Source organism: Loxodonta africana, chromosome 13 (genome assembly GCF_030014295.1).
Source record: "Loxodonta africana isolate mLoxAfr1 chromosome 13, mLoxAfr1.hap2, whole genome shotgun sequence".
Classification (NCBI taxonomy): Eukaryota; Metazoa; Chordata; class Mammalia; order Proboscidea; family Elephantidae; genus Loxodonta; species Loxodonta africana.
The window spans coordinates 510898-538300 of NC_087354.1; the positions used below are offsets into that span (position 1 = coordinate 510898).

The 27403-nt window shown below is 49.4% G+C and overlaps 16 non-coding genes across 16 annotated transcripts; all 16 read right to left on the reverse strand.

Moving 5' to 3' along the window:
* Positions 1 to 889: 889 nt before the first annotated feature.
* On the reverse strand, positions 890 to 967 carry LOC135227487 (small nucleolar RNA SNORD115). The gene has a single exon (XR_010317651.1). It is a non-coding gene; the product is annotated as a small nucleolar RNA SNORD115 (small nucleolar RNA).
* A 1618-nt stretch (positions 968 to 2585) lies between these two features.
* On the reverse strand, positions 2586 to 2666 carry LOC135227394 (small nucleolar RNA SNORD115). Its single transcript, XR_010317561.1, has one exon. It is a non-coding gene; the product is annotated as a small nucleolar RNA SNORD115 (small nucleolar RNA).
* A 1618-nt stretch (positions 2667 to 4284) lies between these two features.
* LOC135227488 (small nucleolar RNA SNORD115) lies at positions 4285 to 4362 on the reverse strand. The gene has a single exon (XR_010317652.1). It is a non-coding gene; the product is annotated as a small nucleolar RNA SNORD115 (small nucleolar RNA).
* A 1618-nt stretch (positions 4363 to 5980) lies between these two features.
* Positions 5981 to 6061, reverse strand: LOC135227395 (small nucleolar RNA SNORD115). The gene has a single exon (XR_010317562.1). It is a non-coding gene; the product is annotated as a small nucleolar RNA SNORD115 (small nucleolar RNA).
* Positions 6062 to 7679: 1618 nt separating this feature from the next.
* Positions 7680 to 7757, reverse strand: LOC135227489 (small nucleolar RNA SNORD115). The gene has a single exon (XR_010317653.1). It is a non-coding gene; the product is annotated as a small nucleolar RNA SNORD115 (small nucleolar RNA).
* A 1618-nt stretch (positions 7758 to 9375) lies between these two features.
* On the reverse strand, positions 9376 to 9456 carry LOC135227397 (small nucleolar RNA SNORD115). The gene has a single exon (XR_010317563.1). It is a non-coding gene; the product is annotated as a small nucleolar RNA SNORD115 (small nucleolar RNA).
* A 1618-nt stretch (positions 9457 to 11074) lies between these two features.
* On the reverse strand, positions 11075 to 11152 carry LOC135227490 (small nucleolar RNA SNORD115). Its single transcript, XR_010317654.1, has one exon. It is a non-coding gene; the product is annotated as a small nucleolar RNA SNORD115 (small nucleolar RNA).
* Positions 11153 to 12770: 1618 nt separating this feature from the next.
* Positions 12771 to 12851, reverse strand: LOC135227398 (small nucleolar RNA SNORD115). Its single transcript, XR_010317564.1, has one exon. It is a non-coding gene; the product is annotated as a small nucleolar RNA SNORD115 (small nucleolar RNA).
* A 1618-nt stretch (positions 12852 to 14469) lies between these two features.
* LOC135227491 (small nucleolar RNA SNORD115) lies at positions 14470 to 14547 on the reverse strand. Its single transcript, XR_010317655.1, has one exon. It is a non-coding gene; the product is annotated as a small nucleolar RNA SNORD115 (small nucleolar RNA).
* Positions 14548 to 16165: 1618 nt separating this feature from the next.
* Positions 16166 to 16246, reverse strand: LOC135227399 (small nucleolar RNA SNORD115). Its single transcript, XR_010317565.1, has one exon. It is a non-coding gene; the product is annotated as a small nucleolar RNA SNORD115 (small nucleolar RNA).
* Positions 16247 to 17864: 1618 nt separating this feature from the next.
* Positions 17865 to 17942, reverse strand: LOC135227492 (small nucleolar RNA SNORD115). Its single transcript, XR_010317656.1, has one exon. It is a non-coding gene; the product is annotated as a small nucleolar RNA SNORD115 (small nucleolar RNA).
* A 1618-nt stretch (positions 17943 to 19560) lies between these two features.
* LOC135227400 (small nucleolar RNA SNORD115) lies at positions 19561 to 19641 on the reverse strand. The gene has a single exon (XR_010317566.1). It is a non-coding gene; the product is annotated as a small nucleolar RNA SNORD115 (small nucleolar RNA).
* Positions 19642 to 21259: 1618 nt separating this feature from the next.
* On the reverse strand, positions 21260 to 21337 carry LOC135227493 (small nucleolar RNA SNORD115). Its single transcript, XR_010317657.1, has one exon. It is a non-coding gene; the product is annotated as a small nucleolar RNA SNORD115 (small nucleolar RNA).
* A 1618-nt stretch (positions 21338 to 22955) lies between these two features.
* LOC135227401 (small nucleolar RNA SNORD115) lies at positions 22956 to 23036 on the reverse strand. The gene has a single exon (XR_010317567.1). It is a non-coding gene; the product is annotated as a small nucleolar RNA SNORD115 (small nucleolar RNA).
* A 1617-nt stretch (positions 23037 to 24653) lies between these two features.
* LOC135227494 (small nucleolar RNA SNORD115) lies at positions 24654 to 24731 on the reverse strand. Its single transcript, XR_010317658.1, has one exon. It is a non-coding gene; the product is annotated as a small nucleolar RNA SNORD115 (small nucleolar RNA).
* Positions 24732 to 26347: 1616 nt separating this feature from the next.
* Positions 26348 to 26428, reverse strand: LOC135227402 (small nucleolar RNA SNORD115). Its single transcript, XR_010317568.1, has one exon. It is a non-coding gene; the product is annotated as a small nucleolar RNA SNORD115 (small nucleolar RNA).
* Between the last annotated feature and the right edge of the window lie 975 nt (positions 26429 to 27403).

The window sequence follows — 27403 nt, forward strand, 5'->3', positions numbered from 1 at the left end:
AGAGCAGGAGTCTTATGGAACCTCTACAGGATTCCAACGAACTCTGTAGGAACACTGATCTCTGCACATGTGCAAGGCAGCACTTACGCCTGCTTTCACTGTCTAGAGCTCCAGGGAAACATGACCTCCTGTGGCATCAACCTGAAAGTGCTCCTGACCCTCGTGTCCCCTTCACACCTGGCATCGACCCTGACTTTAGATTTTCTATGCAGTTATCTGTGCAGCTACCTTTACTTGAAAGCTGGAGCCAGCTATCAGACTACTGAGTCGCTCATCCAATTTCAAGATTCACGGGAAAAGCGCCCCGCAAATCCTGCGAGTCCAGCCGCAACTGACACACGCTTTCAATTACAGCAAGTTGACCAGTCTCCTGTAGAGCTCTGGGCCATTCACATCTCCTAAATATCTTGGGAAAATACATTGTTCTAGTTGGCCGTTTCTCCCATTTCGGTAGGCCCTATCGGACTTGGACCCAGGCTATCGCAGACGACTCCAGCGCACATGTTTCAGCATTCTCTGATTCCGAAGTATCCACCCACGCACATCACCGCCACTTAGTCAACCAGGCAAGGTCAAGCAAACACCAGGGGACATGCCTCAGCCTTGTCAGCAAACCCTACTGCCTTTTGCGGTGTATCCTCACTTGCCTAAGTGTCAGATGGGGCCAGGGCAAATCACGGGAAATCCCTCACCTTTTGTCCTCGCAACGGTGAACTCCTCGGAGGCAGGTTTTGCTAAAGGACACAAAAAGAGGAAAAGAGCCAAGGAATCAGCCTGACCAAAATCGGCCACCCAGGTCTTTTGGATTACTTGGTGCAGGTGAAAGAAATCAAAATGGGAGTCCGCTCTAAAGAAGATCTGGAAGGCTGGGCCAAAGGACTTTCCCACAGGGCCTCAGCATAACCTCTCTGAGCATGATTTTTAGGTCATCATCTCTCTTCCAGACAGATTATGTCATCATTGACCCCAGCCATATCACTCCCCAGGAAAAATCCCCTGAGACCTGAAGATGCTTACCACAAATGTCTTCCTTCCACCCAGGAAGGACAGTGGATGAGAGCGTTCACACATCATCTTCCAGTTTCCCGGGCAGTTGCCTTGACCCCCATGAAAGCGGCACAAGAGACATCGACCTCACTAACCCTTTGAAAAGGGGAAATCAGTAAGACAGAGATCCCAGAAGAGAAACTCACTTCCCTAAGGCTAGGCTTTCAGCCAGACATTCGCGAACACATGGACAAAATCAAGACAGCCATTTGCAACCCACTGGGGAGTCTGCTGACCCATGACAGAAGGAGAGAATCATGCAATATTCAGAAGAAGGCAGAGAGGTCTCTGGATGTAGCAGAAATTTACAGGAGGACCCAGGCAAAAGGAGCCTTTGCCATTGCTTAAGCCTGACTGATGTGTTGAAGGCAGCCAACTATGCGTCCACGGGCACTGTCCAATGTGTGCGGACTCCCGGGAAATGGCACCCAAGAGTCCCCAGCACCGGGGGATCTTCAAATCAGCTGGAGGACATTTGGAAAAGAATAGCTTTCCAAGAATTCTGCCAACACTTGTTAAAATTGCCACAGTCCTTCAACGCTTTCATTTCACCACTGAGCCATGGAGAGACACAATCGAATCTACCTCAGGCCCCAATAATCCCCAGAGAGGGAACACATCTCCTCCCGTATATCAAGCATCAGAGGATCCCGTGGGGCACACGGAAAAGGAGTTCTATGGAATCTCTACAAGATTCCAAAGATCTGTCAAGAAAATGATCTTTCCACATGTGGAAGGCAGCAGTTATGCCTGCATTGCCTGATTAGACTGTCAGCAGATCCTGACCTCCTGTGGTATGAACCTGAAACTAGTCATGACGCTCGCGACCCACGTACCGAATGGTATTGAGCCTGGCATTAGCTTTTTGACTCAGATAGTGGTGCTGCTGCCTTTTCTTGAATGCTACAGCGAGGTGTCAGGCTACTCCAGTCTTCATCCAATACCAAGATGTCTGGGAAAGAGGCCCTGGAGATCCTAAGAGTCCAGTCGCAACTGACACAGGCTTTCAACTAGGGCAAGTCTCTCTGGTTTCTCCAGTAGAGCTGCTACACACTCCCATCCCGTAAAGAGTTGAGAGTTGAAAATATTCTCAAACTTCCGTAGACATACCCGACTGGGAACCGGACTAGCAAAAATTACTCAAGTGGAAATTCTTCTAGGTTCCTGTGCTTCCTAACTATCCACCCGTGCATATCACCGCCACTTGGTCAATCGGTCAGGTCAAGCTCAAAGCAGGGGACACGTCTCAGCTTTTCCACAAAACCCGACTGCCTCTTGGGCTCCATTTTCACTTGTCTAAGTGTCACCAGAGACAAGGGAAAACCGCCGTCATTCACTCACCTTGAGTTCTTTCGGTGGTGAATCTCCTGAAAGCAGGTCTTTCGAAATGACAGAAAAAGACGAAAAGAGCCAAGGAATCAGCATGACCAAAATCGGTCAGGGAGGAGTTTTTGATCACTTGGTGGAGGAAACAGGGATCCAAACGGGGGTCCCCTCTAAAGCAGATCATTAACGTTAGGGAAAAGGAGTTTCTCTCTGGGCCTCAGCGGGATCCTATTGAGCATGATTTTTATGTCATCATCTCTCTTCGAGACAAGTTGAGGTGTCTTCGTTGACCCGAGACATCTCAATCCCCGGGAGAAATCACCTGAGTCTTCAAGTTCCTCACCACCGATATCGTCCATCCAGCCCGCAATCACGCAGGATGAGAAGGTTCGCACATCCTCTTCCGGTTTCCCGGGGAGTAGCTTGACCCTCATGAAAGCAGGAAAACAGGCTTCGACCTTGCAATCCTTTGAGGAAGGGCAAAGAAGTAAGTCAGACATCAGACGAGAGACATTCATTGCCTAACAGCTATGCTTTTTCCACATATAGCCCAAAAGAGGGACGAAATCAAGACACACACTTCTCGCCCATTAGTGAGACTGCTGACCCTTGACAGAAAGGCAGACGCGTGCCAGATCAAGACAAGGCATAGAGGACTCCGAATGGAGAAACGTACTCAGGAAGTCCCAGCCAAGAACAGGCTATTCATTTGATCAGCCCCGGCTAATGTCTACGAGGAAGCCGAATCTGTGTCCACAGGCACGGATCCGTGCACGAGCACTTCCAGGAAATGACATCCAAGGGTTCCCAAAACTGGGGATCTTCAAATGAGCTGTGGGACACTCGGAAGAGGGCTTTCACCAAGAATTTGGCCCCAAATTCAACTAGGCATTTCCAGAGTTTGATTTCACCCTTGTGCCATGGAGAGACACAGTCCAGGCCACCTCATTCCCAAAGAATGGGAACACAGGGAACACATCTCCTCCTGTTTATCAACCATCAGAGGATTCCTTGGCACAAAGAGAGCAGGAGTCTTATGGAACCTCTACAGGATTCCAACGAACTCTGTAGGAACACTGATCTCTGCACATGTGCAAGGCAGCACTTACGCCTGCTTTCACTGTCTAGAGCTCCAGGGAAACATGACCTCCTGTGGCATCAACCTGAAAGTGCTCCTGACCCTCGTGTCCCCTTCACACCTGGCATCGACCCTGACTTTAGATTTTCTATGCAGTTATCTGTGCAGCTACCTTTACTTGAAAGCTGGAGCCAGCTATCAGACTACTGAGTCGCTCATCCAATTTCAAGATTCACGGGAAAAGCGCCCCGCAAATCCTGCGAGTCCAGCCGCAACTGACACACGCTTTCAATTACAGCAAGTTGACCAGTCTCCTGTAGAGCTCTGGGCCATTCACATCTCCTAAATATCTTGGGAAAATACATTGTTCTAGTTGGCCGTTTCTCCCATTTCGGTAGGCCCTATCGGACTTGGACCCAGGCTATCGCAGACGACTCCAGCGCACATGTTTCAGCATTCTCTGATTCCGAAGTATCCACCCACGCACATCACCGCCACTTAGTCAACCAGGCAAGGTCAAGCAAACACCAGGGGACATGCCTCAGCCTTGTCAGCAAACCCTACTGCCTTTTGCGGTGTATCCTCACTTGCCTAAGTGTCAGATGGGGCCAGGGCAAATCACGGGAAATCCCTCACCTTTTGTCCTCGCAACGGTGAACTCCTCGGAGGCAGGTTTTGCTAAAGGACACAAAAAGAGGAAAAGAGCCAAGGAATCAGCCTGACCAAAATCGGCCACCCAGGTCTTTTGGATTACTTGGTGCAGGTGAAAGAAATCAAAATGGGAGTCCGCTCTAAAGAAGATCTGGAAGGCTGGGCCAAAGGACTTTCCCACAGGGCCTCAGCATAACCTCTCTGAGCATGATTTTTAGGTCATCATCTCTCTTCCAGACAGATTATGTCATCATTGACCCCAGCCATATCACTCCCCAGGAAAAATCCCCTGAGACCTGAAGATGCTTACCACAAATGTCTTCCTTCCACCCAGGAAGGACAGTGGATGAGAGCGTTCACACATCATCTTCCAGTTTCCCGGGCAGTTGCCTTGACCCCCATGAAAGCGGCACAAGAGACATCGACCTCACTAACCCTTTGAAAAGGGGAAATCAGTAAGACAGAGATCCCAGAAGAGAAACTCACTTCCCTAAGGCTAGGCTTTCAGCCAGACATTCGCGAACACATGGACAAAATCAAGACAGCCATTTGCAACCCACTGGGGAGTCTGCTGACCCATGACAGAAGGAGAGAATCATGCAATATTCAGAAGAAGGCAGAGAGGTCTCTGGATGTAGCAGAAATTTACAGGAGGACCCAGGCAAAAGGAGCCTTTGCCATTGCTTAAGCCTGACTGATGTGTTGAAGGCAGCCAACTATGCGTCCACGGGCACTGTCCAATGTGTGCGGACTCCCGGGAAATGGCACCCAAGAGTCCCCAGCACCGGGGGATCTTCAAATCAGCTGGAGGACATTTGGAAAAGAATAGCTTTCCAAGAATTCTGCCAACACTTGTTAAAATTGCCACAGTCCTTCAACGCTTTCATTTCACCACTGAGCCATGGAGAGACACAATCGAATCTACCTCAGGCCCCAATAATCCCCAGAGAGGGAACACATCTCCTCCCGTATATCAAGCATCAGAGGATCCCGTGGGGCACACGGAAAAGGAGTTCTATGGAATCTCTACAAGATTCCAAAGATCTGTCAAGAAAATGATCTTTCCACATGTGGAAGGCAGCAGTTATGCCTGCATTGCCTGATTAGACTGTCAGCAGATCCTGACCTCCTGTGGTATGAACCTGAAACTAGTCATGACGCTCGCGACCCACGTACCGAATGGTATTGAGCCTGGCATTAGCTTTTTGACTCAGATAGTGGTGCTGCTGCCTTTTCTTGAATGCTACAGCGAGGTGTCAGGCTACTCCAGTCTTCATCCAATACCAAGATGTCTGGGAAAGAGGCCCTGGAGATCCTAAGAGTCCAGTCGCAACTGACACAGGCTTTCAACTAGGGCAAGTCTCTCTGGTTTCTCCAGTAGAGCTGCTACACACTCCCATCCCGTAAAGAGTTGAGAGTTGAAAATATTCTCAAACTTCCGTAGACATACCCGACTGGGAACCGGACTAGCAAAAATTACTCAAGTGGAAATTCTTCTAGGTTCCTGTGCTTCCTAACTATCCACCCGTGCATATCACCGCCACTTGGTCAATCGGTCAGGTCAAGCTCAAAGCAGGGGACACGTCTCAGCTTTTCCACAAAACCCGACTGCCTCTTGGGCTCCATTTTCACTTGTCTAAGTGTCACCAGAGACAAGGGAAAACCGCCGTCATTCACTCACCTTGAGTTCTTTCGGTGGTGAATCTCCTGAAAGCAGGTCTTTCGAAATGACAGAAAAAGACGAAAAGAGCCAAGGAATCAGCATGACCAGAATCGGTCAGGGAGGAGTTTTTGATCACTTGGTGGAGGAAAAAGGGATCCAAACGGGGGTCCCCTCTAAAGCAGATCATTAACGTTAGGGAAAAGGAGTTTCTCTCTGGGCCTCAGCGGGATCCTATTGAGCATGATTTTTATGTCATCATCTCTCTTCGAGACAAGTTGAGGTGTCTTCGTTGACCCGAGACATCTCAATCCCCGGGAGAAATCACCTGAGTCTTCAAGTTCCTCACCACCGATATCGTCCATCCAGCCCGCAATCACGCAGGATGAGAAGGTTCGCACATCCTCTTCCGGTTTCCCGGGGAGTAGCTTGACCCTCATGAAAGCAGGAAAACAGGCTTCGACCTTGCAATCCTTTGAGGAAGGGCAAAGAAGTAAGTCAGACATCAGACGAGAGACATTCATTGCCTAACAGCTATGCTTTTTCCACATATAGCCCAAAAGAGGGACGAAATCAAGACACACACTTCTCGCCCATTAGTGAGACTGCTGACCCTTGACAGAAAGGCAGACGCGTGCCAGATCAAGACAAGGCATAGAGGACTCCGAATGGAGAAACGTACTCAGGAAGTCCCAGCCAAGAACAGGCTATTCATTTGATCAGCCCCGGCTAATGTCTACGAGGAAGCCGAATCTGTGTCCACAGGCACGGATCCGTGCACGAGCACTTCCAGGAAATGACATCCAAGGGTTCCCAAAACTGGGGATCTTCAAATGAGCTGTGGGACACTCGGAAGAGGGCTTTCACCAAGAATTTGGCCCCAAATTCAACTAGGCATTTCCAGAGTTTGATTTCACCCTTGTGCCATGGAGAGACACAGTCCAGGCCACCTCATTCCCAAAGAATGGGAACACAGGGAACACATCTCCTCCTGTTTATCAACCATCAGAGGATTCCTTGGCACAAAGAGAGCAGGAGTCTTATGGAACCTCTACAGGATTCCAACGAACTCTGTAGGAACACTGATCTCTGCACATGTGCAAGGCAGCACTTACGCCTGCTTTCACTGTCTAGAGCTCCAGGGAAACATGACCTCCTGTGGCATCAACCTGAAAGTGCTCCTGACCCTCGTGTCCCCTTCACACCTGGCATCGACCCTGACTTTAGATTTTCTATGCAGTTATCTGTGCAGCTACCTTTACTTGAAAGCTGGAGCCAGCTATCAGACTACTGAGTCGCTCATCCAATTTCAAGATTCACGGGAAAAGCGCCCCGCAAATCCTGCGAGTCCAGCCGCAACTGACACACGCTTTCAATTACAGCAAGTTGACCAGTCTCCTGTAGAGCTCTGGGCCATTCACATCTCCTAAATATCTTGGGAAAATACATTGTTCTAGTTGGCCGTTTCTCCCATTTCGGTAGGCCCTATCGGACTTGGACCCAGGCTATCGCAGACGACTCCAGCGCACATGTTTCAGCATTCTCTGATTCCGAAGTATCCACCCACGCACATCACCGCCACTTAGTCAACCAGGCAAGGTCAAGCAAACACCAGGGGACATGCCTCAGCCTTGTCAGCAAACCCTACTGCCTTTTGCGGTGTATCCTCACTTGCCTAAGTGTCAGATGGGGCCAGGGCAAATCACGGGAAATCCCTCACCTTTTGTCCTCGCAACGGTGAACTCCTCGGAGGCAGGTTTTGCTAAAGGACACAAAAAGAGGAAAAGAGCCAAGGAATCAGCCTGACCAAAATCGGCCACCCAGGTCTTTTGGATTACTTGGTGCAGGTGAAAGAAATCAAAATGGGAGTCCGCTCTAAAGAAGATCTGGAAGGCTGGGCCAAAGGACTTTCCCACAGGGCCTCAGCATAACCTCTCTGAGCATGATTTTTAGGTCATCATCTCTCTTCCAGACAGATTATGTCATCATTGACCCCAGCCATATCACTCCCCAGGAAAAATCCCCTGAGACCTGAAGATGCTTACCACAAATGTCTTCCTTCCACCCAGGAAGGACAGTGGATGAGAGCGTTCACACATCATCTTCCAGTTTCCCGAGCAGTTGGCTTGACCCCCATGAAAGCGGCACAAGAGACATCGACCTCACTAACCCTTTGAAAAGGGGAAATCAGTAAGACAGAGATCCCAGAAGAGAAACTCACTTCCCTAAGGCTAGGCTTTCAGCCAGACATTCGCGAACACATGGACAAAATCAAGACAGCCATTTGCAACCCACTGGGGAGTCTGCTGACCCATGACAGAAGGAGAGAATCATGCAATATTCAGAAGAAGGCAGAGAGGTCTCTGGATGTAGCAGAAATTTACAGGAGGACCCAGGCAAAAGGAGCCTTTGCCATTGCTTAAGCCTGACTGATGTGTTGAAGGCAGCCAACTATGCGTCCACGGGCACTGTCCAATGTGTGCGGACTCCCGGGAAATGGCACCCAAGAGTCCCCAGCACCGGGGGATCTTCAAATCAGCTGGAGGACATTTGGAAAAGAATAGCTTTCCAAGAATTCTGCCAACACTTGTTAAAATTGCCACAGTCCTTCAACGCTTTCATTTCACCACTGAGCCATGGAGAGACACAATCGAATCTACCTCAGGCCCCAATAATCCCCAGAGAGGGAACACATCTCCTCCCGTATATCAAGCATCAGAGGATCCCGTGGGGCACACGGAAAAGGAGTTCTATGGAATCTCTACAAGATTCCAAAGATCTGTCAAGAAAATGATCTTTCCACATGTGGAAGGCAGCAGTTATGCCTGCATTGCCTGATTAGACTGTCAGCAGATCCTGACCTCCTGTGGTATGAACCTGAAACTAGTCATGACGCTCGCGACCCACGTACCGAATGGTATTGAGCCTGGCATTAGCTTTTTGACTCAGATAGTGGTGCTGCTGCCTTTTCTTGAATGCTACAGCGAGGTGTCAGGCTACTCCAGTCTTCATCCAATACCAAGATGTCTGGGAAAGAGGCCCTGGAGATCCTAAGAGTCCAGTCGCAACTGACACAGGCTTTCAACTAGGGCAAGTCTCTCTGGTTTCTCCAGTAGAGCTGCTACACACTCCCATCCCGTAAAGAGTTGAGAGTTGAAAATATTCTCAAACTTCCGTAGACATACCCGACTGGGAACCGGACTAGCAAAAATTACTCAAGTGGAAATTCTTCTAGGTTCCTGTGCTTCCTAACTATCCACCCGTGCATATCACCGCCACTTGGTCAATCGGTCAGGTCAAGCTCAAAGCAGGGGACACGTCTCAGCTTTTCCACAAAACCCGACTGCCTCTTGGGCTCCATTTTCACTTGTCTAAGTGTCACCAGAGACAAGGGAAAACCGCCGTCATTCACTCACCTTGAGTTCTTTCGGTGGTGAATCTCCTGAAAGCAGGTCTTTCGAAATGACAGAAAAAGACGAAAAGAGCCAAGGAATCAGCATGACCAGAATCGGTCAGGGAGGAGTTTTTGATCACTTGGTGGAGGAAAAAGGGATCCAAACGGGGGTCCCCTCTAAAGCAGATCATTAACGTTAGGGAAAAGGAGTTTCTCTCTGGGCCTCAGCGGGATCCTATTGAGCATGATTTTTATGTCATCATCTCTCTTCGAGACAAGTTGAGGTGTCTTCGTTGACCCGAGACATCTCAATCCCCGGGAGAAATCACCTGAGTCTTCAAGTTCCTCACCACCGATATCGTCCATCCAGCCCGCAATCACGCAGGATGAGAAGGTTCGCACATCCTCTTCCGGTTTCCCGGGGAGTAGCTTGACCCTCATGAAAGCAGGAAAACAGGCTTCGACCTTGCAATCCTTTGAGGAAGGGCAAAGAAGTAAGTCAGACATCAGACGAGAGACATTCATTGCCTAACAGCTATGCTTTTTCCACATATAGCCCAAAAGAGGGACGAAATCAAGACACACACTTCTCGCCCATTAGTGAGACTGCTGACCCTTGACAGAAAGGCAGACGCGTGCCAGATCAAGACAAGGCATAGAGGACTCCGAATGGAGAAACGTACTCAGGAAGTCCCAGCCAAGAACAGGCTATTCATTTGATCAGCCCCGGCTAATGTCTACGAGGAAGCCGAATCTGTGTCCACAGGCACGGATCCGTGCACGAGCACTTCCAGGAAATGACATCCAAGGGTTCCCAAAACTGGGGATCTTCAAATGAGCTGTGGGACACTCGGAAGAGGGCTTTCACCAAGAATTTGGCCCCAAATTCAACTAGGCATTTCCAGAGTTTGATTTCACCCTTGTGCCATGGAGAGACACAGTCCAGGCCACCTCATTCCCAAAGAATGGGAACACAGGGAACACATCTCCTCCTGTTTATCAACCATCAGAGGATTCCTTGGCACAAAGAGAGCAGGAGTCTTATGGAACCTCTACAGGATTCCAACGAACTCTGTAGGAACACTGATCTCTGCACATGTGCAAGGCAGCACTTACGCCTGCTTTCACTGTCTAGAGCTCCAGGGAAACATGACCTCCTGTGGCATCAACCTGAAAGTGCTCCTGACCCTCGTGTCCCCTTCACACCTGGCATCGACCCTGACTTTAGATTTTCTATGCAGTTATCTGTGCAGCTACCTTTACTTGAAAGCTGGAGCCAGCTATCAGACTACTGAGTCGCTCATCCAATTTCAAGATTCACGGGAAAAGCGCCCCGCAAATCCTGCGAGTCCAGCCGCAACTGACACACGCTTTCAATTACAGCAAGTTGACCAGTCTCCTGTAGAGCTCTGGGCCATTCACATCTCCTAAATATCTTGGGAAAATACATTGTTCTAGTTGGCCGTTTCTCCCATTTCGGTAGGCCCTATCGGACTTGGACCCAGGCTATCGCAGACGACTCCAGCGCACATGTTTCAGCATTCTCTGATTCCGAAGTATCCACCCACGCACATCACCGCCACTTAGTCAACCAGGCAAGGTCAAGCAAACACCAGGGGACATGCCTCAGCCTTGTCAGCAAACCCTACTGCCTTTTGCGGTGTATCCTCACTTGCCTAAGTGTCAGATGGGGCCAGGGCAAATCACGGGAAATCCCTCACCTTTTGTCCTCGCAACGGTGAACTCCTCGGAGGCAGGTTTTGCTAAAGGACACAAAAAGAGGAAAAGAGCCAAGGAATCAGCCTGACCAAAATCGGCCACCCAGGTCTTTTGGATTACTTGGTGCAGGTGAAAGAAATCAAAATGGGAGTCCGCTCTAAAGAAGATCTGGAAGGCTGGGCCAAAGGACTTTCCCACAGGGCCTCAGCATAACCTCTCTGAGCATGATTTTTAGGTCATCATCTCTCTTCCAGACAGATTATGTCATCATTGACCCCAGCCATATCACTCCCCAGGAAAAATCCCCTGAGACCTGAAGATGCTTACCACAAATGTCTTCCTTCCACCCAGGAAGGACAGTGGATGAGAGCGTTCACACATCATCTTCCAGTTTCCCGGGCAGTTGGCTTGACCCCCATGAAAGCGGCACAAGAGACATCGACCTCACTAACCCTTTGAAAAGGGGAAATCAGTAAGACAGAGATCCCAGAAGAGAAACTCACTTCCCTAAGGCTAGGCTTTCAGCCAGACATTCGCGAACACATGGACAAAATCAAGACAGCCATTTGCAACCCACTGGGGAGTCTGCTGACCCATGACAGAAGGAGAGAATCATGCAATATTCAGAAGAAGGCAGAGAGGTCTCTGGATGTAGCAGAAATTTACAGGAGGACCCAGGCAAAAGGAGCCTTTGCCATTGCTTAAGCCTGACTGATGTGTTGAAGGCAGCCAACTATGCGTCCACGGGCACTGTCCAATGTGTGCGGACTCCCGGGAAATGGCACCCAAGAGTCCCCAGCACCGGGGGATCTTCAAATCAGCTGGAGGACATTTGGAAAAGAATAGCTTTCCAAGAATTCTGCCAACACTTGTTAAAATTGCCACAGTCCTTCAACGCTTTCATTTCACCACTGAGCCATGGAGAGACACAATCGAATCTACCTCAGGCCCCAATAATCCCCAGAGAGGGAACACATCTCCTCCCGTATATCAAGCATCAGAGGATCCCGTGGGGCACACGGAAAAGGAGTTCTATGGAATCTCTACAAGATTCCAAAGATCTGTCAAGAAAATGATCTTTCCACATGTGGAAGGCAGCAGTTATGCCTGCATTGCCTGATTAGACTGTCAGCAGATCCTGACCTCCTGTGGTATGAACCTGAAACTAGTCATGACGCTCGCGACCCACGTACCGAATGGTATTGAGCCTGGCATTAGCTTTTTGACTCAGATAGTGGTGCTGCTGCCTTTTCTTGAATGCTACAGCGAGGTGTCAGGCTACTCCAGTCTTCATCCAATACCAAGATGTCTGGGAAAGAGGCCCTGGAGATCCTAAGAGTCCAGTCGCAACTGACACAGGCTTTCAACTAGGGCAAGTCTCTCTGGTTTCTCCAGTAGAGCTGCTACACACTCCCATCCCGTAAAGAGTTGAGAGTTGAAAATATTCTCAAACTTCCGTAGACATACCCGACTGGGAACCGGACTAGCAAAAATTACTCAAGTGGAAATTCTTCTAGGTTCCTGTGCTTCCTAACTATCCACCCGTGCATATCACCGCCACTTGGTCAATCGGTCAGGTCAAGCTCAAAGCAGGGGACACGTCTCAGCTTTTCCACAAAACCCGACTGCCTCTTGGGCTCCATTTTCACTTGTCTAAGTGTCACCAGAGACAAGGGAAAACCGCCGTCATTCACTCACCTTGAGTTCTTTCGGTGGTGAATCTCCTGAAAGCAGGTCTTTCGAAATGACAGAAAAAGACGAAAAGAGCCAAGGAATCAGCATGACCAGAATCGGTCAGGGAGGAGTTTTTGATCACTTGGTGGAGGAAAAAGGGATCCAAACGGGGGTCCCCTCTAAAGCAGATCATTAACGTTAGGGAAAAGGAGTTTCTCTCTGGGCCTCAGCGGGATCCTATTGAGCATGATTTTTATGTCATCATCTCTCTTCGAGACAAGTTGAGGTGTCTTCGTTGACCCGAGACATCTCAATCCCCGGGAGAAATCACCTGAGTCTTCAAGTTCCTCACCACCGATATCGTCCATCCAGCCCGCAATCACGCAGGATGAGAAGGTTCGCACATCCTCTTCCGGTTTCCCGGGGAGTAGCTTGACCCTCATGAAAGCAGGAAAACAGGCTTCGACCTTGCAATCCTTTGAGGAAGGGCAAAGAAGTAAGTCAGACATCAGACGAGAGACATTCATTGCCTAACAGCTATGCTTTTTCCACATATAGCCCAAAAGAGGGACGAAATCAAGACACACACTTCTCGCCCATTAGTGAGACTGCTGACCCTTGACAGAAAGGCAGACGCGTGCCAGATCAAGACAAGGCATAGAGGACTCCGAATGGAGAAACGTACTCAGGAAGTCCCAGCCAAGAACAGGCTATTCATTTGATCAGCCCCGGCTAATGTCTACGAGGAAGCCGAATCTGTGTCCACAGGCACGGATCCGTGCACGAGCACTTCCAGGAAATGACATCCAAGGGTTCCCAAAACTGGGGATCTTCAAATGAGCTGTGGGACACTCGGAAGAGGGCTTTCACCAAGAATTTGGCCCCAAATTCAACTAGGCATTTCCAGAGTTTGATTTCACCCTTGTGCCATGGAGAGACACAGTCCAGGCCACCTCATTCCCAAAGAATGGGAACACAGGGAACACATCTCCTCCTGTTTATCAACCATCAGAGGATTCCTTGGCACAAAGAGAGCAGGAGTCTTATGGAACCTCTACAGGATTCCAACGAACTCTGTAGGAACACTGATCTCTGCACATGTGCAAGGCAGCACTTACGCCTGCTTTCACTGTCTAGAGCTCCAGGGAAACATGACCTCCTGTGGCATCAACCTGAAAGTGCTCCTGACCCTCGTGTCCCCTTCACACCTGGCATCGACCCTGACTTTAGATTTTCTATGCAGTTATCTGTGCAGCTACCTTTACTTGAAAGCTGGAGCCAGCTATCAGACTACTGAGTCGCTCATCCAATTTCAAGATTCACGGGAAAAGCGCCCCGCAAATCCTGCGAGTCCAGCCGCAACTGACACACGCTTTCAATTACAGCAAGTTGACCAGTCTCCTGTAGAGCTCTGGGCCATTCACATCTCATAAATATCTTGGGAAAATACATTGTTCTAGTTGGCCGTTTCTCCCATTTCGGTAGGCCCTATCGGACTTGGACCCAGGCTATCGCAGACGACTCCAGCGCACATGTTTCAGCATTCTCTGATTCCGAAGTATCCACCCACGCACATCACCGCCACTTAGTCAACCAGGCAAGGTCAAGCAAACACCAGGGGACATGCCTCAGCCTTGTCAGCAAACCCTACTGCCTTTTGCGGTGTATCCTCACTTGCCTAAGTGTCAGATGGGGCCAGGGCAAATCACGGGAAATCCCTCACCTTTTGTCCTCGCAACGGTGAACTCCTCGGAGGCAGGTTTTGCTAAAGGACACAAAAAGAGGAAAAGAGCCAAGGAATCAGCCTGACCAAAATCGGCCACCCAGGTCTTTTGGATTACTTGGTGCAGGTGAAAGAAATCAAAATGGGAGTCCGCTCTAAAGAAGATCTGGAAGGCTGGGCCAAAGGACTTTCCCACAGGGCCTCAGCATAACCTCTCTGAGCATGATTTTTAGGTCATCATCTCTCTTCCAGACAGATTATGTCATCATTGACCCCAGCCATATCACTCCCCAGGAAAAATCCCCTGAGACCTGAAGATGCTTACCACAAATGTCTTCCTTCCACCCAGGAAGGACAGTGGATGAGAGCGTTCACACATCATCTTCCAGTTTCCCGGGCAGTTGGCTTGACCCCCATGAAAGCGGCACAAGAGACATCGACCTCACTAACCCTTTGAAAAGGGGAAATCAGTAAGACAGAGATCCCAGAAGAGAAACTCACTTCCCTAAGGCTAGGCTTTCAGCCAGACATTCGCGAACACATGGACAAAATCAAGACAGCCATTTGCAACCCACTGGGGAGTCTGCTGACCCATGACAGAAGGAGAGAATCATGCAATATTCAGAAGAAGGCAGAGAGGTCTCTGGATGTAGCAGAAATTTACAGGAGGACCCAGGCAAAAGGAGCCTTTGCCATTGCTTAAGCCTGACTGATGTGTTGAAGGCAGCCAACTATGCGTCCACGGGCACTGTCCAATGTGTGCGGACTCCCGGGAAATGGCACCCAAGAGTCCCCAGCACCGGGGGATCTTCAAATCAGCTGGAGGACATTTGGAAAAGAATAGCTTTCCAAGAATTCTGCCAACACTTGTTAAAATTGCCACAGTCCTTCAACGCTTTCATTTCACCACTGAGCCATGGAGAGACACAATCGAATCTACCTCAGGCCCCAATAATCCCCAGAGAGGGAACACATCTCCTCCCGTATATCAAGCATCAGAGGATCCCGTGGGGCACACGGAAAAGGAGTTCTATGGAATCTCTACAAGATTCCAAAGATCTGTCAAGAAAATGATCTTTCCACATGTGGAAGGCAGCAGTTATGCCTGCATTGCCTGATTAGACTGTCAGCAGATCCTGACCTCCTGTGGTATGAACCTGAAACTAGTCATGACGCTCGCGACCCACGTACCGAATGGTATTGAGCCTGGCATTAGCTTTTTGACTCAGATAGTGGTGCTGCTGCCTTTTCTTGAATGCTACAGCGAGGTGTCAGGCTACTCCAGTCTTCATCCAATACCAAGATGTCTGGGAAAGAGGCCCTGGAGATCCTAAGAGTCCAGTCGCAACTGACACAGGCTTTCAACTAGGGCAAGTCTCTCTGGTTTCTCCAGTAGAGCTGCTACACACTCCCATCCCGTAAAGAGTTGAGAGTTGAAAATATTCTCAAACTTCCGTAGGCATACCCGACTGGGAACCGGACTAGCAAAAATTACTCAAGTGGAAATTCTTCTAGGTTCCTGTGCTTCCTAACTATCCACCCGTGCATATCACCGCCACTTGGTCAATCGGTCAGGTCAAGCTCAAAGCAGGGGACACGTCTCAGCTTTTCCACAAAACCCGACTGCCTCTTGGGCTCCATTTTCACTTGTCTAAGTGTCACCAGAGACAAGGGAAAACCGCCGTCATTCACTCACCTTGAGTTCTTTCGGTGGTGAATCTCCTGAAAGCAGGTCTTTCGAAATGACAGAAAAAGACGAAAAGAGCCAAGGAATCAGCATGACCAAAATCGGTCAGGGAGGAGTTTTTGATCACTTGGTGGAGGAAAAAGGGATCCAAACGGGGGTCCCCTCTAAAGCAGATCATTAACGTTAGGGAAAAGGAGTTTCTCTCTGGGCCTCAGCGGGATCCTATTGAGCATGATTTTTATGTCATCATCTCTCTTCGAGACAAGTTGAGGTGTCTTCGTTGACCCGAGACATCTCAATCCCCGGGAGAAATCACCTGAGTCTTCAAGTTCCTCACCACCGATATCGTCCATCCAGCCCGCAATCACGCAGGATGAGAAGGTTCGCACATCCTCTTCCGGTTTCCCGGGGAGTAGCTTGACCCTCATGAAAGCAGGAAAACAGGCTTCGACCTTGCAATCCTTTGAGGAAGGGCAAAGAAGTAAGTCAGACATCAGACGAGAGACATTCATTGCCTAACAGCTATGCTTTTTCCACATATAGCCCAAAAGAGGGACGAAATCAAGACACACACTTCTCGCCCATTAGTGAGACTGCTGACCCTTGACAGAAAGGCAGACGCGTGCCAGATCAAGACAAGGCATAGAGGACTCCGAATGGAGAAAAGTACTCAGGAAGTCCCAGCCAAGAACAGGCTATTCATTTGATCAGCCCCGGCTAATGTCTACGAGGAAGCCGAATCTGTGTCCACAGGCACGGATCCGTGCACGAGCACTTCCAGGAAATGACATCCAAGGGTTCCCAAAACTGGGGATCTTCAAATGAGCTGTGGGACACTCGGAAGAGGGCTTTCACCAAGAATTTGGCCCCAAATTCAACTAGGCATTTCCAGAGTTTGATTTCACCCTTGTGCCATGGAGAGACACAGTCCAGGCCACCTCATTCCCAAAGAATGGGAACACAGGGAACACATCTCCTCCTGTTTATCAACCATCAGAGGATTCCTTGGCACAAAGAGAGCAGGAGTCTTATGGAACCTCTACAGGATTCCAACGAACTCTGTAGGAACACTGATCTCTGCACATGTGCAAGGCAGCACTTACGCCTGCTTTCACTGTCTAGAGCTCCAGGGAAACATGACCTCCTGTGGCATCAACCTGAAAGTGCTCCTGACCCTCGTGTCCCCTTCACACCTGGCATCGACCCTGACTTTAGATTTTCTATGCAGTTATCTGTGCAGCTACCTTTACTTGAAAGCTGGAGCCAGCTATCAGACTACTGAGTCGCTCATCCAATTTCAAGATTCACGGGAAAAGCGCCCCGCAAATCCTGCGAGTCCAGCCGCAACTGACACACGCTTTCAATTACAGCAAGTTGACCAGTCTCCTGTAGAGCTCTGGGCCATTCACATCTCCTAAATATCTTGGGAAAATACATTGTTCTAGTTGGCCGTTTCTCCCATTTCGGTAGGCCCTATCGGACTTGGACCCAGGCTATCGCAGACGACTCCAGCGCACATGTTTCAGCATTCTCTGATTCCGAAGTATCCACCCACGCACATCACCGCCACTTAGTCAACCAGGCAAGGTCAAGCAAACACCAGGGGACATGCCTCAGCCTTGTCAGCAAACCCTACTGCCTTTTGCGGTGTATCCTCACTTGCCTAAGTGTCAGATGGGGCCAGGGCAAATCACGGGAAATCCCTCACCTTTTGTCCTCGCAACGGTGAACTCCTCGGAGGCAGGTTGTGCTAAAGGACACAAAAAGAGGAAAAGAGCCAAGGAATCAGCCTGACCAAAATCGGCCACCCAGGTCTTTTGGATTACTTGGTGCAGGTGAAAGAAATCAAAATGGGAGTCCGCTCTAAAGAAGATCTGGAAGGCTGGGCCAAAGGACTTTCCCACAGGGCCTCAGCATAACCTCTCTGAGCATGATTTTTAGGTCATCATCTCTCTTCCAGACAGATTATGTCATCATTGACCCCAGCCATATCACTCCCCAGGAAAAATCCCCTGAGACCTGAAGATGCTTACCACAAATGTCTTCCTTCCACCCAGGAAGGACAGTGGATGAGAGCGTTCACACATCATCTTCCAGTTTCCCGGGCAGTTGGCTTGACCCCCATGAAAGCGGCACAAGAGACATCGACCTCACTAACCCTTTGAAAAGGGGAAATCAGTAAGACAGAGATCCCAGAAGAGAAACTCACTTCCCTAAGGCTAGGCTTTCAGCCAGACATTCGCGAACACATGGACAAAATCAAGACAGCCATTTGCAACCCACTGGGGAGTCTGCTGACCCATGACAGCAGGAGAGAATCATGCAATATTCAGAAGAAGGCAGAGAGGTCTCTGGATGTAGCAGAAATTTACAGGAGGACCCAGGCAAAAGGAGCCTTTGCCATTGCTTAAGCCTGACTGATGTGTTGAAGGCAGCCAACTATGCGTCCACGGGCACTGTCCAATGTGTGCGGACTCCCGGGAAATGGCACCCAAGAGTCCCCAGCACCGGGGGATCTTCAAATCAGCTGGAGGACATTTGGAAAAGAATAGCTTTCCAAGAATTCTGCCAACACTTGTTAAAATTGCCACAGTCCTTCAACGCTTTCATTTCACCACTGAGCCATGGAGAGACACAATCGAATCTACCTCAGGCCCCAATAATCCCCAGAGAGGGAACACATCTCCTCCCGTATATCAAGCATCAGAGGATCCCGTGGGGCACACGGAAAAGGAGTTCTATGGAATCTCTACAAGATTCCAAAGATCTGTCAAGAAAATGATCTTTCCACATGTGGAAGGCAGCAGTTATGCCTGCATTGCCTGATTAGACTGTCAGCAGATCCTGACCTCCTGTGGTATGAACCTGAAACTAGTCATGACGCTCGCGACCCACGTACCGAATGGTATTGAGCCTGGCATTAGCTTTTTGACTCAGATAGTGGTGCTGCTGCCTTTTCTTGAATGCTACAGCGAGGTGTCAGGCTACTCCAGTCTTCATCCAATACCAAGATGTCTGGGAAAGAGGCCCTGGAGATCCTAAGAGTCCAGTCGCAACTGACACAGGCTTTCAACTAGGGCAAGTCTCTCTGGTTTCTCCAGTAGAGCTGCTACACACTCCCATCCCGTAAAGAGTTGAGAGTTGAAAATATTCTCAAACTTCCGTAGACATACCCGACTGGGAACCGGACTAGCAAAAATTACTCAAGTGGAAATTCTTCTAGGTTCCTGTGCTTCCTAACTATCTACCCGTGCATATCACCGCCACTTGGTCAATCGGTCAGGTCAAGCTCAAAGCAGGGGACACGTCTCAGCTTTTCCACAAAACCCGACTGCCTCTTGGGCTCCATTTTCACTTGTCTAAGTGTCACCAGAGACAAGGGAAAACCGCCGTCATTCACTCACCTTGAGTTCTTTCGGTGGTGAATCTCCTGAAAGCAGGTCTTTCGAAATGACAGAAAAAGACGAAAAGAGCCAAGGAATCAGCATGACCAAAATCGGTCAGGGAGGAGTTTTTGATCACTTGGTGGAGGAAAAAGGGATCCAAACGGGGGTCCCCTCTAAAGCAGATCATTAACGTTAGGGAAAAGGAGTTTCTCTCTGGGCCTCAGCGGGATCCTATTGAGCATGATTTTTATGTCATCATCTCTCTTCGAGACAAGTTGAGGTGTCTTCGTTGACCCGAGACATCTCAATCCCCGGGAGAAATCACCTGAGTCTTCAAGTTCCTCACCACCGATATCGTCCATCCAGCCCGCAATCACGCAGGATGAGAAGGTTCGCACATCCTCTTCCGGTTTCCCGGGGAGTAGCTTGACCCTCATGAAAGCAGGAAAACAGGCTTCGACCTTGCAATCCTTTGAGGAAGGGCAAAGAAGTAAGTCAGACATCAGACGAGAGACATTCATTGCCTAACAGCTATGCTTTTTCCACATATAGCCCAAAAGAGGGACGAAATCAAGACACACACTTCTCGCCCATTAGTGAGACTGCTGACCCTTGACAGAAAGGCAGACGCGTGCCAGATCAAGACAAGGCATAGAGGACTCCGAATGGAGAAAAGTACTCAGGCAGTCCCAGCCAAGAACAGGCTATTCATTTGATCAGCCCCGGCTAATGTCTACGAGGAAGCCGAATCTGTGTCCACAGGCACGGATCCGTGCACGAGCACTTCCAGGAAATGACATCCAAGGGTTCCCAAAACTGGGGATCTTCAAATGAGCTGTGGGACACTCGGAAGAGGGCTTTCACCAAGAATTTGGCCCCAAATTCAACTAGGCATTTCCAGAGTTTGATTTCACCCTTGTGCCATGGAGAGACACAGTCCAGGCCACCTCATTCCCAAAGAATGGGAACACAGGGAACACATCTCCTCCTGTTTATCAACCATCAGAGGATTCCTTGGCACAAAGAGAGCAGGAGTCTTATGGAACCTCTACAGGATTCCAACGAACTCTGTAGGAACACTGATCTCTGCACATGTGCAAGGCAGCACTTACGCCTGCTTTCACTGTCTAGAGCTCCAGGGAAACATGACCTCCTGTGGCATCAACCTGAAAGTGCTCCTGACCCTCGTGTCCCCTTCACACCTGGCATCGACCCTGACTTTAGATTTTCTATGCAGTTATCTGTGCAGCTACCTTTACTTGAAAGCTGGAGCCAGCTATCAGACTACTGAGTCGCTCATCCAATTTCAAGATTCACGGGAAAAGCGCCCCGCAAATCCTGCGAGTCCAGCCGCAACTGACACACGCTTTGAATTACAGCAAGTTGACCAGTCTCCTGTAGAGCTCTGGGCCATTCACATCTCCTAAATATCTTGGGAAAATACATTGTTCTAGTTGGCCGTTTCTCCCATTTCGGTAGGCCCTATCGGACTTGGACCCAGGCTATCGCAGACGACTCCAGCGCACATGTTTCAGCATTCTCTGATTCCGAAGTATCCACCCACGCACATCACCGCCACTTAGTCAACCAGGCAAGGTCAAGCAAACACCAGGGGACATGCCTCAGCCTTGTCAGCAAACCCTACTGCCTTTTGCGGTGTATCCTCACTTGCCTAAGTGTCAGATGGGGCCAGGGCAAATCACGGGAAATCCCTCACCTTTTGTCCTCGCAACGGTGAACTCCTCGGAGGCAGGTTTTGCTAAAGGACACAAAAAGAGGAAAAGAGCCAAGGAATCAGCCTGACCAAAATCGGCCACCCAGGTCTTTTGGATTACTTGGTGCAGGTGAAAGAAATCAAAATGGGAGTCCGCTCTAAAGAAGATCTGGAAGGCTGGGCCAAAGGACTTTCCCACAGGGCCTCAGCATAACCTCTCTGAGCATGATTTTTAGGTCATCATCTCTCTTCCAGACAGATTATGTCATCATTGACCCCAGCCATATCACTCCCCAGGAAAAATCCCCTGAGACCTGAAGATGCTTACCACAAATGTCTTCCTTCCACCCAGGAAGGACAGTGGATGAGAGCGTTCACACATCATCTTCCAGTTTCCCGGGCAGTTGGCTTGACCCCCATGAAAGCGGCACAAGAGACATCGACCTCACTAACCCTTTGAAAAGGGGAAATCAGTAAGACAGAGATCCCAGAAGAGAAACTCACTTCCCTAAGGCTAGGCTTTCAGCCAGACATTCGCGAACACATGGACAAAATCAAGACAGCCATTTGCAACCCACTGGGGAGTCTGCTGACCCATGACAGCAGGAGAGAATCATGCAATATTCAGAAGAAGGCAGAGAGGTCTCTGGATGTAGCAGAAATTTACAGGAGGACCCAGGCAAAAGGAGCCTTTGCCATTGCTTAAGCCTGACTGATGTGTTGAAGGCAGCCAACTATGCGTCCACGGGCACTGTCCAATGTGTGCGGACTCCCGGGAAATGGCACCCAAGAGTCCCCAGCACCGGGGGATCTTCAAATCAGCTGGAGGACATTTGGAAAAGAATAGCTTTCCAAGAATTCTGCCAACACTTGTTAAAATTGCCACAGTCCTTCAACGCTTTCATTTCACCACTGAGCCATGGAGAGACACAATCGAATCTACCTCAGGCCCCAATAATCCCCAGAGAGGGAACACATCTCCTCCCGTATATCAAGCATCAGAGGATCCCGTGGGGCACACGGAAAAGGAGTTCTATGGAATCTCTACAAGATTCCAAAGATCTGTCAAGAAAATGATCTTTCCACATGTGGAAGGCAGCAGTTATGCCTGCATTGCCTGATTAGACTGTCAGCAGATCCTGACCTCCTGTGGTATGAACCTGAAACTAGTCATGACGCTCGCGACCCACGTACCGAATGGTATTGAGCCTGGCATTAGCTTTTTGACTCAGATAGTGGTGCTGCTGCCTTTTCTTGAATGCTACAGCGAGGTGTCAGGCTACTCCAGTCTTCATCCAATACCAAGATGTCTGGGAAAGAGGCCCTGGAGATCCTAAGAGTCCAGTCGCAACTGACACAGGCTTTCAACTAGGGCAAGTCTCTCTGGTTTCTCCAGTAGAGCTGCTACACACTCCCATCCCGTAAAGAGTTGAGAGTTGAAAATATTCTCAAACTTCCGTAGGCATACCCGACTGGCAACCGGACTAGCAAAAATTACTCAAGTGGAAATTCTTCTAGGTTCCTGTGCTTCCTAACTATCCACCCGTGCATATCACCGCCACTTGGTCAATCGGTCAGGTCAAGCTCAAAGCAGGGGACACGTCTCAGCTTTTCCACAAAACCCGACTGCCTCTTGGGCTCCATTTTCACTTGTCTAAGTGTCACCAGAGACAAGGGAAAACCGCCGTCATTCACTCACCTTGAGTTCTTTCGGTGGTGAATCTCCTGAAAGCAGGTCTTTCGAAATGACAGAAAAAGACGAAAAGAGCCAAGGAATCAGCATGACCAAAATCGGTCAGGGAGGAGTTTTTGATCACTTGGTGGAGGAAAAAGGGATCCAAACGGGGGTCCCCTCTAAAGCAGATCATTAACGTTAGGGAAAAGGAGTTTCTCTCTGGGCCTCAGCGGGATCCTATTGAGCATGATTTTTATGTCATCATCTCTCTTCGAGACAAGTTGAGGTGTCTTCGTTGACCCGAGACATCTCAATCCCCGGGAGAAATCACCTGAGTCTTCAAGTTCCTCACCACCGATATCGTCCATCCAGCCCGCAATCACGCAGGATGAGAAGGTTCGCACATCCTCTTCCGGTTTCCCGGGGAGTAGCTTGACCCTCATGAAAGCAGGAAAACAGGCTTCGACCTTGCAATCCTTTGAGGAAGGGCAAAGAAGTAAGTCAGACATCAGACGAGAGACATTCATTGCCTAACAGCTATGCTTTTTCCACATATAGCCCAAAAGAGGGACGAAATCAAGACACACACTTCTCGCCCATTAGTGAGACTGCTGACCCTTGACAGAAAGGCAGACGCGTGCCAGATCAAGACAAGGCATAGAGGACTCCGAATGGAGAAAAGTACTCAGGAAGTCCCAGCCAAGAACAGGCTATTCATTTGATCAGCCCCGGCTTATGTCTACGAGGAAGCCGAATCTGTGTCCACAGGCACGGATCCGTGCACGAGCACTTCCAGGAAATGACATCCAAGGGTTCCCAAAACTGGGGATTTTCAAATGAGCTGTGGGACACTCGGAAGAGGGCTTTCACCAAGAATTTGGCCCCAAATTCAACTAGGCATTTCCAGAGTTTGATTTCACCCTTGTGCCATGGAGAGACACAGTCCAGGCCACCTCATTCCCAAAGAATGGGAACACAGGGAACACATCTCCTCCTGTTTATCAACCATCAGAGGATTCCTTGGCACAAAGAGAGCAGGAGTCTTATGGAACCTCTACAGGATTCCAACGAACTCTGTAGGAACACTGATCTCTGCACATGTGCAAGCAGCACTTACGCCTGCTTTCCACTGTCTAGAGCTCCAGGGAAACATGACCTCCTGTGGCATCAACCTGAAAGTGCTCCTGACCCTCGTGTCCCCTTCACACCTGGCATCGACCCTGACTTTAGATTTTCTATGCAGTTATCTGTGCAGCTACCTTTACTTGAAAGCTGGAGCCAGCTATCAGACTACTGAGTCGCTCATCCAATTTCAAGATTCACGGGAAAAGCGTCCCGCAAATCCTGCGAGTCCAGCCGCAACTGACACACGCTTTCAATTACAGCAAGTTGACCAGTCTCCTGTAGAGCTCTGGGCCATTCACATCTCATAAATATCTTGGGAAAATACATTGTTCTAATTGGCCGTTTCTCCCATTTCGGTAGGCCCTATCGGACTTGGACCCAGGCTATCGCAGACGACTCCAGCGCACATGTTTCAGCATTCTCTGATTCCGAAGTATCCACCCACGCACATCACCGCCACTTAGTCAACCAGGCAAGGTCAAGCAAACACCAGGGGACATGCCTCAGCCTTGTCAGCAAACCCTACTGCCTTTTGCGGTGTATCCTCACTTGCCTAAGTGTCAGATGGGCCAGGGCAAATCACCGGGAAATCCCTCACCTTTTGTCCTCGCAACGGTGAACTCCTCGGAGGCAGGTTGTGCTAAAGGACACAAAAAGAGGAAAAGAGCCAAGGAATCAGCCTGACCAAAATCGGCACCCAGGTCTTTTGGATTACTTGGTGCAGGTGAAAGAAATCAAAATGGGAGTCCGCTCTAAAGAAGATCTGGAAGGCTGGGCCAAAGGACTTTCCCACAGGGCCTCAGCATAACCTCTCTGAGCATGATTTTTAGGTCATCATCTCTCTTCCAGACAGATTATGTCATCATTGACCCCAGCCATATCACTCCCCAGGAAAAATCCCCTGAGACCTGAAGATGCTTACCACAAATGTCTTCCTTCCACCCAGGAAGGACAGTGGATGAGAGCGTTCACACATCATCTTCCAGTTTCCCGGGCAGTTGGCTTGACCCCCATGAAAGCGGCACAAGAGACATCGACCTCACTAACCCTTTGAAAAGGGGAAATCAGTAAGACAGAGATCCCAGAAGAGAAACTCACTTCCCTAAGGCTAGGCTTTCAGCCAGACATTCGCGAACACATGGACAAAATCAAGACAGCCATTTGCAACCCACTGGGGAGTCTGCTGACCCATGACAGCAGGAGAGAATCATGCAATATCAGAAGAAGGCAGAGAGGTCTCTGGATGTAGCAGAAATTTACAGGAGGACCCAGGCAAAAGGAGCCTTTGCCATTGCTTAAGCCTGACTGATGTGTTGAAGGCAGCCAACTATGCGTCCACGGGCACTGTCCAATGTGTGCGGACTCCGGGAAATGGCACCCAAGAGTCCCCAGCACCGGGGGATCTTCAAATCAGCTGGAGGACATTTGGAAAAGAATAGCTTTCCAAGAATTCTGCAACACTTGTTAAAAATTGCCACAGTCCTTCAACGCTTTCATTTCACCACTGAGCCATGGAGAGACACAATCGAATCTACCTCAGGCCCCAATAATCCCCAGAGAGGGAACACATCTCCTCCCGTATATCAAGCATCAGAGGATCCCGTGGGGCACACGGAAAAGGAGTTCTATGGAATCTCTACAAGATTCCAAAGATCTGTCAAGAAAATGATCTTTCCACATGTGGAAGGGCAGCAGTTATGCCTGCATTGCCTGATTAGACTGTCAGCAGATCCTGACCTCCTGTGGTATGAACCTGAAACTAGTCATGACGCTCGCGACCCACGTACCGAATGGTATTGAGCCTGGCATTAGCTTTTTGACTCAGATAGTGGTGCTGCTGCCTTTTCTTGAATGCTACAGCGAGGTGTCAGGCTACTCCAGTCTTCATCCAATACCAAGATGTCTGGGAAAGAGGCCCTGGAGATCCTAAGAGTCCAGTCGCAACTGACACAGGCTTTCAACTAGGCAAGTCTCTCTGGTTTCTCCAGTAGAGCTGCTACACACTCCCATCCCGTAAAGAGTTGAGAGTTGAAAATATTCTCAAACTTCCGTAGGCATACCCGACTGGCAACCGGACTAGCAAAAATTACTCAAGTGGAAATTCTTCTAGGTTCCTGTGCTTCCTAACTATCCACCCGTGCATATCACCGCCACTTGGTCAATCGGTCAGGTCAAGCTCAAAGCAGGGGACACGTCTCAGCTTTTCCACAAAACCCGACTGCCTCTTGGGCTCCATTTTCACTTGTCTAAGTGTCACCAGAGACAAGGGAAAACCGCCGTCATTCACTCACCTTGAGTTCTTTCGGTGGTGAATCTCCTGAAAGCAGGTCTTTCGAAATGACAGAAAAAGACGAAAAGAGCCAAGGAATCAGCATGACCAAAATCGGTCAGGGAGGAGTTTTTGATCACTTGGTGGAGGAAAAAGGGATCCAAACGGGGGTCCCCTCTAAAGCAGATCATTAACGTTAGGGAAAAGGAGTTTCTCTCTGGGCCTCAGCGGGATCCTATTGAGCATGATTTTTATGTCATCATCTCTCTTCGAGACAAGTTGAGGTGTCTTCGTTGACCCGAGACATCTCAATCCCCGGGAGAAATCACCTGAGTCTTCAAGTTCCTCACCACCGATATCGTCCATCCAGCCCGCAATCACGCAGGATGAGAAGGTTCGCACATCCTCTTCCGGTTTCCCGGGGAGTAGCTTGACCCTCATGAAAGCAGGAAAACAGGCTTCGACCTTGCAATCCTTTGAGGAAGGGCAAAGAAGTAAGTCAGACATCAGACGAGAGACATTCATTGCCTAACAGCTATGCTTTTTCCACATATAGCCCAAAAGAGGGACGAAATCAAGACACACACTTCTCGCCCATTAGTGAGACTGCTGACCCTTGACAGAAAGGCAGACGCGTGCCAGATCAAGACAAGGCATAGAGGACTCCGAATGGAGAAAAGTACTCAGGAAGTCCCAGCCAAGAACAGGCTATTCATTTGATCAGCCCCGGCTTATGTCTACGAGGAAGCCGAATCTGTGTCCACAGGCACGGATCCGTGCACGAGCACTTCCAGGAAATGACATCCAAGGGTTCCCAAAACTGGGGATTTTCAAATGAGCTGTGGGACACTCGGAAGAGGGCTTTCACCAAGAATTTGGCCCCAAATTCAACTAGGCATTTCCAGAGTTTGATTTCACCCTTGTGCCATGGAGAGACACAGTCCAGGCCACCTCATTCCCAAAGAATGGGAACACAGGGAACACATCTCCTCCTGTTTATCAACCATCAGAGGATTCCTTGGCACAAAGAGAGCAGGAGTCTTATGGAACCTCTACAGGATTCCAACGAACTCTGTAGGAACACTGATCTCTGCACATGTGCAAGGCAGCACTTACGCCTGCTTTCACTGTCTAGAGCTCCAGGGAAACATGACCTCCTGTGGCATCAACCTGAAAGTGCTCCTGACCCTCGTGTCCCCTTCACACCTGGCATCGACCCTGACTTTAGATTTTCTATGCAGTTATCTGTGCAGCTACCAATACTATCTCTCTATG